Source organism: Sinohyriopsis cumingii, chromosome 8 (assembly GCF_028554795.1).
Source record: "Sinohyriopsis cumingii isolate HCF-2022 chromosome 8, ASM2855479v2, whole genome shotgun sequence".
In the NCBI taxonomy this organism is placed as follows: domain Eukaryota; kingdom Metazoa; phylum Mollusca; class Bivalvia; order Unionida; family Unionidae; genus Sinohyriopsis; species Sinohyriopsis cumingii.
In genome coordinates, this window is record NC_142968.1 from 67150157 (window position 1) to 67161004 (window position 10848).

The following is a 10848-nucleotide window of genomic DNA, read 5'->3' on the forward strand; positions in this document are numbered from 1 at the left end:
ACTATTGTAACTCAGTTCTCTCTGGTTCACCTCAATATCTACTCCAGAAACTTCAAAACGTTCAAAACACAGCTGCTGGGATCATACTAAGAGTACCACGATCAGAGCACACCTCCCCGCTGCTCTGTACCCTACACTGGCTATCCATTCGATCCAGAATCAAACACAAAATTGGTTCTCTGTGCTACGTTTCACCGTCGGACTCTAGCCCAACATAATCATCCGACTTAACCCATGTGCACACACCAGCACGATACTTACGCTCCTCTTCTGAAAATCCAATACTCATTATTCCCACTATGAAAATAAAGTCATATGGACAGCGTTCTTTTGCATACCAGGGCCCAGCAACTTGGAATGAATTGCCCACTGAACGCAGACACAAAGACACAGTTATCACATTCAAGAGGGCTCTCAAAACTCACTTATTTTGACTGCAAGAACAAACTTAGATACTTAATAATGTTTCCTACCTGAAATATTCTCACCTTCTTTTTTATTTTGCAATGTTTTTCTAATGTCATGGTGTTTGTGTTTGTAATTATATTATTACATGGTTTTTTTTTTATCTTATATGTGTTGTCTAATGTTGTAAAGCGCTTAGAGCTTCTAAAGTTTAGGCGCTATACAAAGTCCTCATTATTAGTATTATATAATTGAACTAGTTTTCAGCTAAAATGTCATAATTATATTTCATGCTGATTCTGATGTATTTAAAGTGAATTGTTTACATCCGTCCTGGCATGCTTAACCAATGAAATCAACGAATCGACCTAGATAATTATTATTTAAGTCCCACCCGTTTTTGTATATTGACACTTATGCATCTTATAAAAGAGGGCAAACCTCTTAAACATTTCCATATTCTGATATAGGAGAGAACAATCTTTACCTGATAATATTTTGTTCAATATTATTTACCATGGCAATGATTGATTTATTCTTCTCTTTACTGACGTTCGTTGCATTTATTACAAGCGGACATGCTCAATGTCCATGTCATTGCGCCTGCAACTGTTATTGTACCCAGCCTCAAACTTATTGCGGAAACGTGACGTCACCGCCATACCAAAATGACTATTTCGGAAAACCAAGAGACTGCCAGGACATTCACCAAATGAGATTTAGAAAGAGTGGAGGCTACATTATTTATCCCAAAGGACATCCTAATGGTATCTATGTTCGATGTGACATGGATACAGCTGGTGGAGGATGGACTGTCATTCAAGGAAGAGTCAGCGGAGATGTTGATTTCTTTCGTGAGTGGGGTGACTATAAAGAAGGTTTTGGTGATCCTAATGGAAATATATGGCTTGGAAATGACAATATACATGATCTCACGGCCTCGGCTGATTACCAGCTGCATATAAACTTGGCTGGTTCAAAGACAAATACCACCTTTGCTGTGTATGATACTTTCTCGGTTGGAGACGAAAGTAGTGCATATCTTCTCAACGTACAAAGCTATAGTGGAACAGCGCGGGACTCTTTTTCCTCTCATTCTGATATGAAACTCAGCACCAAAGATAGGGACAATGACACAAAAAAAATTGTACTAAATTGTGCCAGTCTATACAAAGGCAGTTGGTGGTACAATGCTTGCCGTTCTTCAAACTTAAATGGAATCTACGGATCCACCAATCATGGACAAGGAATAAATTGGAATGCATATGCCGGATTTGAAACATCCATGGTATTTGCAGACATGAAAATAAGGAGGAAGGTTTCACATTATGAGAGTTAAAAATTATTAATATATCACCGGAATCAAAAATATTTGTATAAATATGGTTCTTGAAAATAAATAAAATAGGGTTCATGTTATTTGCGAATTTTCTTTTGAAATACACCGTTTTTGCTATATCAATACTTCCTCATAGAAGTACGCAGGTATAATCAATTTGTAGAACGTTTCTATCTTGATGTCACTGTTGCATTTGAAACGGACTCAGTTGTAATTCTTTTGTCGGAGATAGATTAAATTAATACGTTAATTTGAATGTCTATTTTGTACCGATATTTTCCATTTCCATTTCCTTTACGCCTAATTTAATTTCTTCAGCAGTAAGATCAAATAACTTGAATATCACAGTTATTTTCTTATAAAATGCGATGTGAAATCTTTAATGTTTATTCTTCTGTAGTATATGCTATTGACTCTTTATGCTGCATTTAAGACGAACTAACGTTAAAGCTTCTTCTATTCTGTATATCACATGCTGACTGAAGACGTCGTCTTTTGTGTTAAGTTCAAATGATTAAAAGAGAGTTATATTCCATATCGTGTGCATTTACGCTATACATTTAAGGCACTGGTTTGTGTCTAATGTCTGTTTGGTATGTAAGTATTGAAAGGTTTAAATTGTCACTATTCAACTTGACAAATATTTTACACGATCTTTCTTTATTGTTTTAATGACAATCTCTTTTATTTATTGAGTGTAACATGTATTCAGCTCAACTTACACGAACATAAATATATTCGCAAATTGAAGCTAATTAAATGGAATATATTTCTTTGTTTAGCTTATTCACTTACAAAATTAGCTATTAATGCATTTATTACTTCAAAGACATTATCAATTACAAGTTTACATTTAAAGCATTCAGTTAGTATAATTTAGCCAGGATACTTATGGCTACGTACCATGCGAAAATTGTAAAGCATTATAACACTAGAGTTATTTCCATTTTGGATGAGACTTTTGTGCGCTTTTTGTCCATTAATTTTCAATTCCCCCGTTTTTACTTGAGGCAACCTGTCTTAAAAGATCAGGTTCTCTTCTGACAAATTTATCAATTATATAGTATTGTGACCTGTCATGACAGACACCTTGTCTTGAGACACCTTTATTTTTTGCCATGAGGGTTGGTCGTTCTAGACAGGTTCTAATGTAGTAATTCTAACAGTAAGACAATCAGAACAAATATCACCAACATCAAGATACCTATTTTTGACTGATGTGCATATACTGCTATTCAATTATTATCATCATTGTACCCAGACTGATGTACCCGATCTGTATAATTATAGGTAGGTATTTGTCGTCTGACATGTATGTACTCTTGTTTTCTCGATGTCTCCCTTTCATAAAATTTTATATTTTAATTGAATCTGCCTCTATAACAATGTCATGTGTTATGTGCATGTTGTTCTTTTCCAAACCATAACGAGCATGCATTGCACCTCTGGTGCCTATGCTGCTATTGCGTAGGTGGGTAGTGCTGACGCACGTTGGTAGACTTTGATTTGAGTACTGTGTGTGATTTTCAATAGCTTTGCTGTGCTCATATATCTCAGGTGATTCAGGTCAGAGCGAAAAACGTTGGTAGTAGTTGACCTGACGCTAGCAAAAAGGTGTCCTGGTTTGATATATATGGTAGGATGTACGATCTTCCAATATTTACCAAAATGTCATCATACTTCATCATGTACACGTCAAGTCGTGGAACAAGACCAGATAAAACGATCTTATCTACCTGGACTAGCAGTTAGTTGATAAGTGACTTGAATTAGATCTCAAACTGATTCAGTTCCAGACCTCAGTCAGCGTCATTTTCTCCTCCTTTGTACAAAAATTATATGGTATTTATTGCGGTCAAGGTTATTCAATTCTGTCTTGAGAGTGTCAAATGTGGCACCAGAACATGATCTCACGTGTGCATCTCGTGAAAGTCCTCTGGTGTTGATTCTTTTCAGGAGAGATTAGCATGTAATCATGGTCTTTTCTGATGGTGTAACATGACTAAGTGATTTTGACCTGTCTGAGGCTGTTTGTAAATTTCCTTATTGTAACATTGGTTTGTCAGTTCCTTATGTATCCCTGGTCTGCATGACTAGTGGCCATTTTGTGTTCCGACCATTATTTCATTTGCTTTCTCTTTTTATCGATTCGCTTACGTTTTGTGTTGTGTTCAGTAATACAGCTGTTTTCTTATTTTGCATCTAATGTTTGCTGTTTGATTTCTTCCAGTTGCACTTGTCATACACAGCCATGCATTTTGTGATGCTGGATACTGGTTGTTTATCTTTAAAACTTTTGATTCCATTTTGTGTGACGGAGTTTGTATTTTGTTTAAAATAACCGTTGTACAAGCATGTAATTAACTGATCGAAGTCAACACAGTTCTTACATCTTTAAGTACTTTTCTACATTAAGTATAGAGCCAGTGTCCTACGAGGTCTGTTTTGCTAATACAAACACATGTATCATGGTACCAAGAAACGTAATTATTATATCTTATCTTTTTCCAATTTGGTTTTGATTTGCCTATTGCTTTACATTCAAAGCTACATAAATATTTATTATCAGCTTCAACTTCTGTGCAATTTTCACCATGTTTCGTCGTGATACTGCTTTGGTTTATATATGTTTGTTTCACTTGTTTTATATTGATGTCTACAATGCTTGATTAATTCTGTTCATTCAGGTTATATCAATATGCATCGATGCTATTTCAACATAGCTCATCGTCTTACTGCTCTGGAATAGTGGCAAGATAGAGTATTGGCAAGAATTGACTTTTATTCCCGTTTTGACTTACATGTGTCCTTAAGAGTTGCCTCCACCCGCTCCTGATGCATAAGTGGTAAGAGGTTAGTGTTACTTGTTGCCCTGATGTGACTGGGTGGGACACGATGCTGCATGATGACCTAATGCAATGCATTATTAGAAACTGCCACACTGCAGACGTCACAGCGATATAAGGAAAGTTGTTAAAACTGTGTTAAAAATCCAAAAACACACTGAAACAATTTATACCTCCGTTTCGAGCTTTCAAAGAAGGTAGCTCATTGTTGGACATTTTGCTGATTTGATGTGTTTTTTGTTATGAACGTGTAAATGAGTAAAAATGTCGGCACAAATCACGTATCTGTATTGAAGTTTTGTTCCGGCAACATAATTTGTCAAAGTCCCGATCACTGATCACGATGTGCATTTTCACGTAATTCTCGAATTTCGCACGATCTGGATCAATTTGTAACTGGTACAGAAATAATATCCCTTGTTCTATATTTTGGGCTTGTTGTTAAATTGTACTCGAATGCACTTCAAGAACACTTGCCTCGAATATAAAGGAGCTGGTGATTATTATGAGTATATACTGTAATTTGGGTTGTTGTAGTTTGGCCATAGTCCGCACACCGTAGGTTAACTGCTCATATTTTATACAGAAATCTATCCACTAAATGCAATCTATGCTGATGAAATAGACACAACTCTGTTTATTGGATGCAATCACTGTTCATGAAATAGAGATAACTCTTTCTACTGCATATAAAGCTCGTCATGAAATAGACTTAACTCTGTCAATTGAATGCAATCAATCCTCATGAATTAGACAAAACTCTGTCTAATGAATGTAATCAATCCGTATATACTACTACTACTACTACTAATAATAATAATAATACTAAAACAACATTTGTCTAATAAATGCAATCACTACTCATGTTATCTCAAATTCCATTTTTCATATTTTTATCAATTTGTATGCATTGTTGCAAATCTTTATAGCTGGTCAGCTGCATAACGAGAAAATTTTGCACGAACATGTAGAGATTGGAAACACGCAAAAAGGTCAGATATGATCGTGTCAGTTTGTAATTGAAATTAAACTAGACTATAACGCAATGACATTAATTGATAATCAATGTATTTCTGTTTGGTTCTATAACTGAAGACCGATATGCAAAGGGAGTCAATTGTCAATAAAATAATTATAAAACTGTATCCTTTAAATTATCCTCTTCTGCTATCGTCATTATTTTAAACAGCTCGTATCATGATCTTTAAAGATAACTTTTATGAACAGAATTACTTTCTCTTCTCTGTCAACTGACTCTCTCTCTCTCTCGTGCACACACAAATGCAATCACTCTCTATCTGTCTCTCGCTAATGAGTATCTTAGATGTTTCTTTTAATAAGACGGATACATAATTTAAAGCTGTACTTGCTAACGACTGATAAGACAAAATCATAACAGAAATAAAAAAGAACTGGAAATATCATTTAGATGAAGGTCCACTGTCCTGGTTTATATCGAAGGATGTATCTTGTAATTAACGAGTAACTCTCTCTCTCTCTCTGCCTGTGTGTACATATATATATATATATATATATATATATATATATATATATATATATATATATATATATATATATATATATATATATATATATATATATATATATATATATATATATATATATATATATATATATATATATATATATATATAACGTTTATTTTTGTGTGTGCATTGTGTATTTAGATCGGTTCAAGCAGCATCATTCATTATGGGTGTGTAGATAGTAATTTCGCTTCTTCTTAATTAATGGATCCCTGTCACTGTCACGCTATTCCAGTTTCAAACCAAACGGAAATTTCTTTACTAACACGGCGTCAATGTTAGGTTGGGCGTGTATGTTTTCTCAAACAACATAATTGGTGCAGCTCTTATTAGATAAGCTCCAGTTAAATCCGTAACTTTCTGTAACGTTGTGAGTTACATGACATTGTACCCATTTACATTAGTGCTAAATCGCTTCCCGTTCTCATCCTGTTCAAGTTTTGGGAGGAATATTAAAACTTTTCATTTGAAATACTGGACGCAGATCATCTTCTTGTATGTGTAGTCCAAGAACCCCACCTCTTCCCTGAAATGGATTCTTCCAGGAACTGGAAAGGGAAGCGAGCAGACTGATCGTTTACACTTGGACTGAAATACAAATTTATGATGATTGGTGGTGACGCTCTGGCGACAATCTTGTAAGAAATTATAAAGTAATGAATCAAACGACTAAGTGGTGTACATTTATTTTATATCCTTGATGCTTTTGCTTTTAGAGTCGCAAAAGAGAGACGATTCAAACTGCCTGCGTTTGTGGGACCATGCGACTACTTTAGATTTTTAAGCACGTTGCTTTCATTAATCCGTCTGTCTAGATGATAATTTTATATATATATGTTCCTTACTTGAGCTGTTTAACAGACGATATTTGTACATGAATGTCCCTTGATTGTGAAATTATGGTAAATAAAGGCACTAAGATCTCAGTACTAGTACTAGTACATATTGAATAGAAATATGCTTCTGTAGATGATACATTCATCTCTTAACTTTATATTACTGGTTGGTTTTTATTGTATTTACCTGTTTGATGATGTGAAAAGGTTCTAAAATTATTTTATGCACTAAGTAGTTAAATATATAAAAATATTCTTGAAGTTTCTACATACGCTTTATTATAACTACATAAAATATATTTCACCTAATTAATTTCGAAACCCCATCAGGAAATCAGAAATTAAGCCGATGGCGCCATTGAGTCTTATTATTAATAATGGTCAACACAAACGTAAACAATTATTTATAGATTCTATGTAATTTGCCTTCTTAACAGAATCAGGTCACGTGCAAAAATTTGTAGCAAAGATATTATATATAATTTACAGCCATGACTCACACTTACAAAGATAAAGAGAGGGATATGTTCTTGGCGATAAAATAACAACAATTAAAGAATTCGCAAATATCAGGAAAATTATGACCCTTTCAATCTCAACTTGAACAGAAGATTCAACCAATTGTAAAAGATTAATGATTTCAAGGTCTAAATTAATTGCGTGGAAAAACATATCGTAGTAAGCACTACCAACAACACCGTTTTCAGGCAGCAGAAAGAAAGAAAATGAGAATATAGAGAAAGTTAAACAAATGGACATAAATGAATTAGTGACAGGAGCTAAGAGAATAATATACAATCTGTACATTCGTTTCAGACTGGATTGATGAAATCAGAACGATAGAAGATGTTACAGTCATTGATTTATATTAAACATTAAAAGTCGCAATCTAAACCAAATTCAAACGATTATGGAGATCGGGAAGTTTAATTTCCTCTTCTAGTATGATTATATCCAGAATGATGTTAATTTGTGTAGCTCACCGTGTGTTAGTTGGACTGCAATTCGTCTCATTAGACAACGGATAGTTTCTCGTTTGGAAAATGAATCATTTGTTATTCTGGCAAAAACCATTCAAATCTGTTTATAGTGAGTTTATTAAAGTCGTCTAAGCATGCCCTCATTGTGTCGAAATGGATATTCATTATTCAAGTCCCACCTCTTTTTGTATATTGACACGTATGTAGGATATAAAAATAGACAGTTCCTCCTTACAATGCCATATCAAACTGCTCAATGTTCTTTGCCGTGGGAATGGTTGCTTTAATATTCACTGTCCTGACGTTCGCAGAATTTGTTACAAGCGGACATTCTCAATGCCCATATCAGTGCGCCTGCAACTGCTATTGTAACCAGCCTCAAACTTATTGTGGACACCTGGCTTCATCTACATGCCAACATGACCATTTTGGAAAACCAATTGACTGCCAGGACATTCAACAGATGGGTTTACAAAGACTGGAGGCTATATTATTTATCCCAAAGGACATTCTAATGATATCTATGTTCGATGTGACATGGATACAGCCGGTGGAGGATGGACTGTCATTCAGAGAAGAGTCAGTGGAGATGTTGATTTCTTTCGTGAGTGGGTTGACTATGAAATGGGTTTCGGTGATCCGCATGGAAATATATGGCTCGGAAATGACAATATACATGATCTCACGTCCTCAAACGATTACCAGCTGCATATAAACTTGGCTGTTTCAAAGACCAATACCAGCCTTGCTGTGTATGATACTTTCTCAGTTGGAGACGAAAGTAGTGGATATATTCTCATCGTAAAAAGCTACAGTGGAACAGCTGGGGATTCTTTTGCCGGGCATTCCGGTATGAAATTTTCCACCAAAGATAGGGACAACGACGAATTCAATTCAACAAATTGTGCGAATAATTTCAAAGGTGGTTGGTGGTACAATAATTGCTATTCTTCAAACTTAAATGGAATCTACCGATCCACCAATCGTGGACAAGGAATAAATTGGAAATCATATGCCGGATTTGAAACATCCATGGTATTTGCAGATATGAAAATAAGGAGAAAGGTTTCACATTATGAGAGTTAAAAATTATTAATATATTACCGGAATCAAAAATATTTGTATAAATATGGTTCTTGAAATTAAACTTGGTTATAATAGATTCATGTTATTTGCGATTTCCCTTTTGAAATACTCGCGTTTGTTATTTCAATAACACCTTCATCATAAAGGCACGCACGTATATTCAAATAGTCGAACATTTTAAACTTGCTGTCCCAATTGCACCTGAAATGGACGCAGTTCCAATTCTTTATTTGTTTCTTTCTAAATCGAGATAGATAAAATTAATACGTTAATTTGAATGTCTATTTTTACTGATATTTTCATGTATTCTTCAATTCTTTTATGCCTAACTAATTGTTTCAGCAGCATGTTCAAATAACTTGAATATATAGTTTTTATTTTAAATTGCGAGATCATTACCTATTGATTATCCTGTAGTAATTGCTACTGAAGCAATATGCTGCATTTGCGAGCAGCACATTTTGATACTTCTAGTATTTATATCACACGCTGACTGAATACGTCATCTTTTGTGTTACGTTCAAATGATTAAAACAGAGTTCTCTTCCATATAGTGTGCATGTGTTTCTTTTACGCTATAAATTTAAGGCACTGAGTTTTGTCTAATGTCTGTTGAGTATGTAAGTGTTGAAAGGTTTAAATTGTCAATATTCAAATTGATACATATTCTGATCAATCTTATTGTATTGTTTTAATGACAATCTCATTCATCTGAGTGTAACTTGTATTCAGCTCAACATACATGAGCATAAATATATCCTCATATTGCAACTAATTCAATTACTTATATTTCTTTGTTTAGTGTTATTCAGTTACAAAATTAGTTATTAACGCATTTATTATTTGAAATATATTATCAATTACAAGTTTACATTTCAAACAATCTGTTAATTTAATACAGCCAGGATACTTATGGCTAAGTACAATGTTAAAGTCGTAAAGCAGTATAACACTGGAGTTATTTCCATTTTGCATAAGACTCTTGTGTGTTTTTGTTCATTAATTTTCAATTCGCCCGTTTTTATCTACAATACAATACTCTTTGAATCCCATTTTCAGCCTTTGATTAAATTATGAATGTCTATTTTTCCTTTCTTTAGGCTTTGATGTCATCAAGTTTAACACTTAATGATCTAGTTTAATTATTTTGTTTTTATTATTTCTTGGTCAAGATCATATAGCTCTGTTTATTCTCGATTCCATGGGCTATATACATCATGCAAGGTAAAGCGAATCATATGCTGTTAGTCTTGTCGATTGTATCACCTGAATAGTAGTAAACGAAATACTGATTTTCTATCTAGACACGTCTTCAGCTTCTAAAATTGTTCTGCACCTGTGAATCTCTTTCTACAGGTCTGAGATTTTGGTTTCTTTTCTTGTCATTCTGTTCAATAAGGCTTATTAGTGACTTATTGTCCGCTTGTACTCTCCATCTCTTGATTTCTTTCAAATTGTTGTCACTAAATCGGTAGTGAACAAAGTGATGAAGTAGTAACTTCAAGGGCATAGTTATTTTGGAAGTGTTTATTAATGTAGTGTGTGTAATTGATTGTATTTATAACGTAGCATTATCAATTTTGTAGTCTGTATTTTGGCAGTTTGTAGTGATGTCTAGCACTGGTGATCGTGGCACATAAAACCACTAGGCCATGTGATATTAATGTAGTTGTAAGTAAGGTCGTCAAGTAGTGAGATAAAAGACGATCCAGGTTTTTCTTTATTTCTCATTTAGAAATACGGAAAGTGGTTCTATTGTAATATCTAAGACATGTTTTGTTTTTCATTCAGTGGTAAGGAAGGTAGTCC

General features: G+C 34.2%; 2 pseudogenes; both read left to right on the forward strand.

The window, feature by feature from the left end:
- The first annotated feature begins 881 nt into the window (after window positions 1-881).
- LOC149793731 (fibrinogen C domain-containing protein 1-A pseudogene) lies at window positions 882-1824 on the forward strand (annotated as a pseudogene).
- A 1588-nt stretch (window positions 1825-3412) lies between these two features.
- On the forward strand, window positions 3413-9588 carry LOC149793732 (ryncolin-1 pseudogene; annotated as a pseudogene).
- Window positions 9589-10848: the final 1260 nt, after the last annotated feature.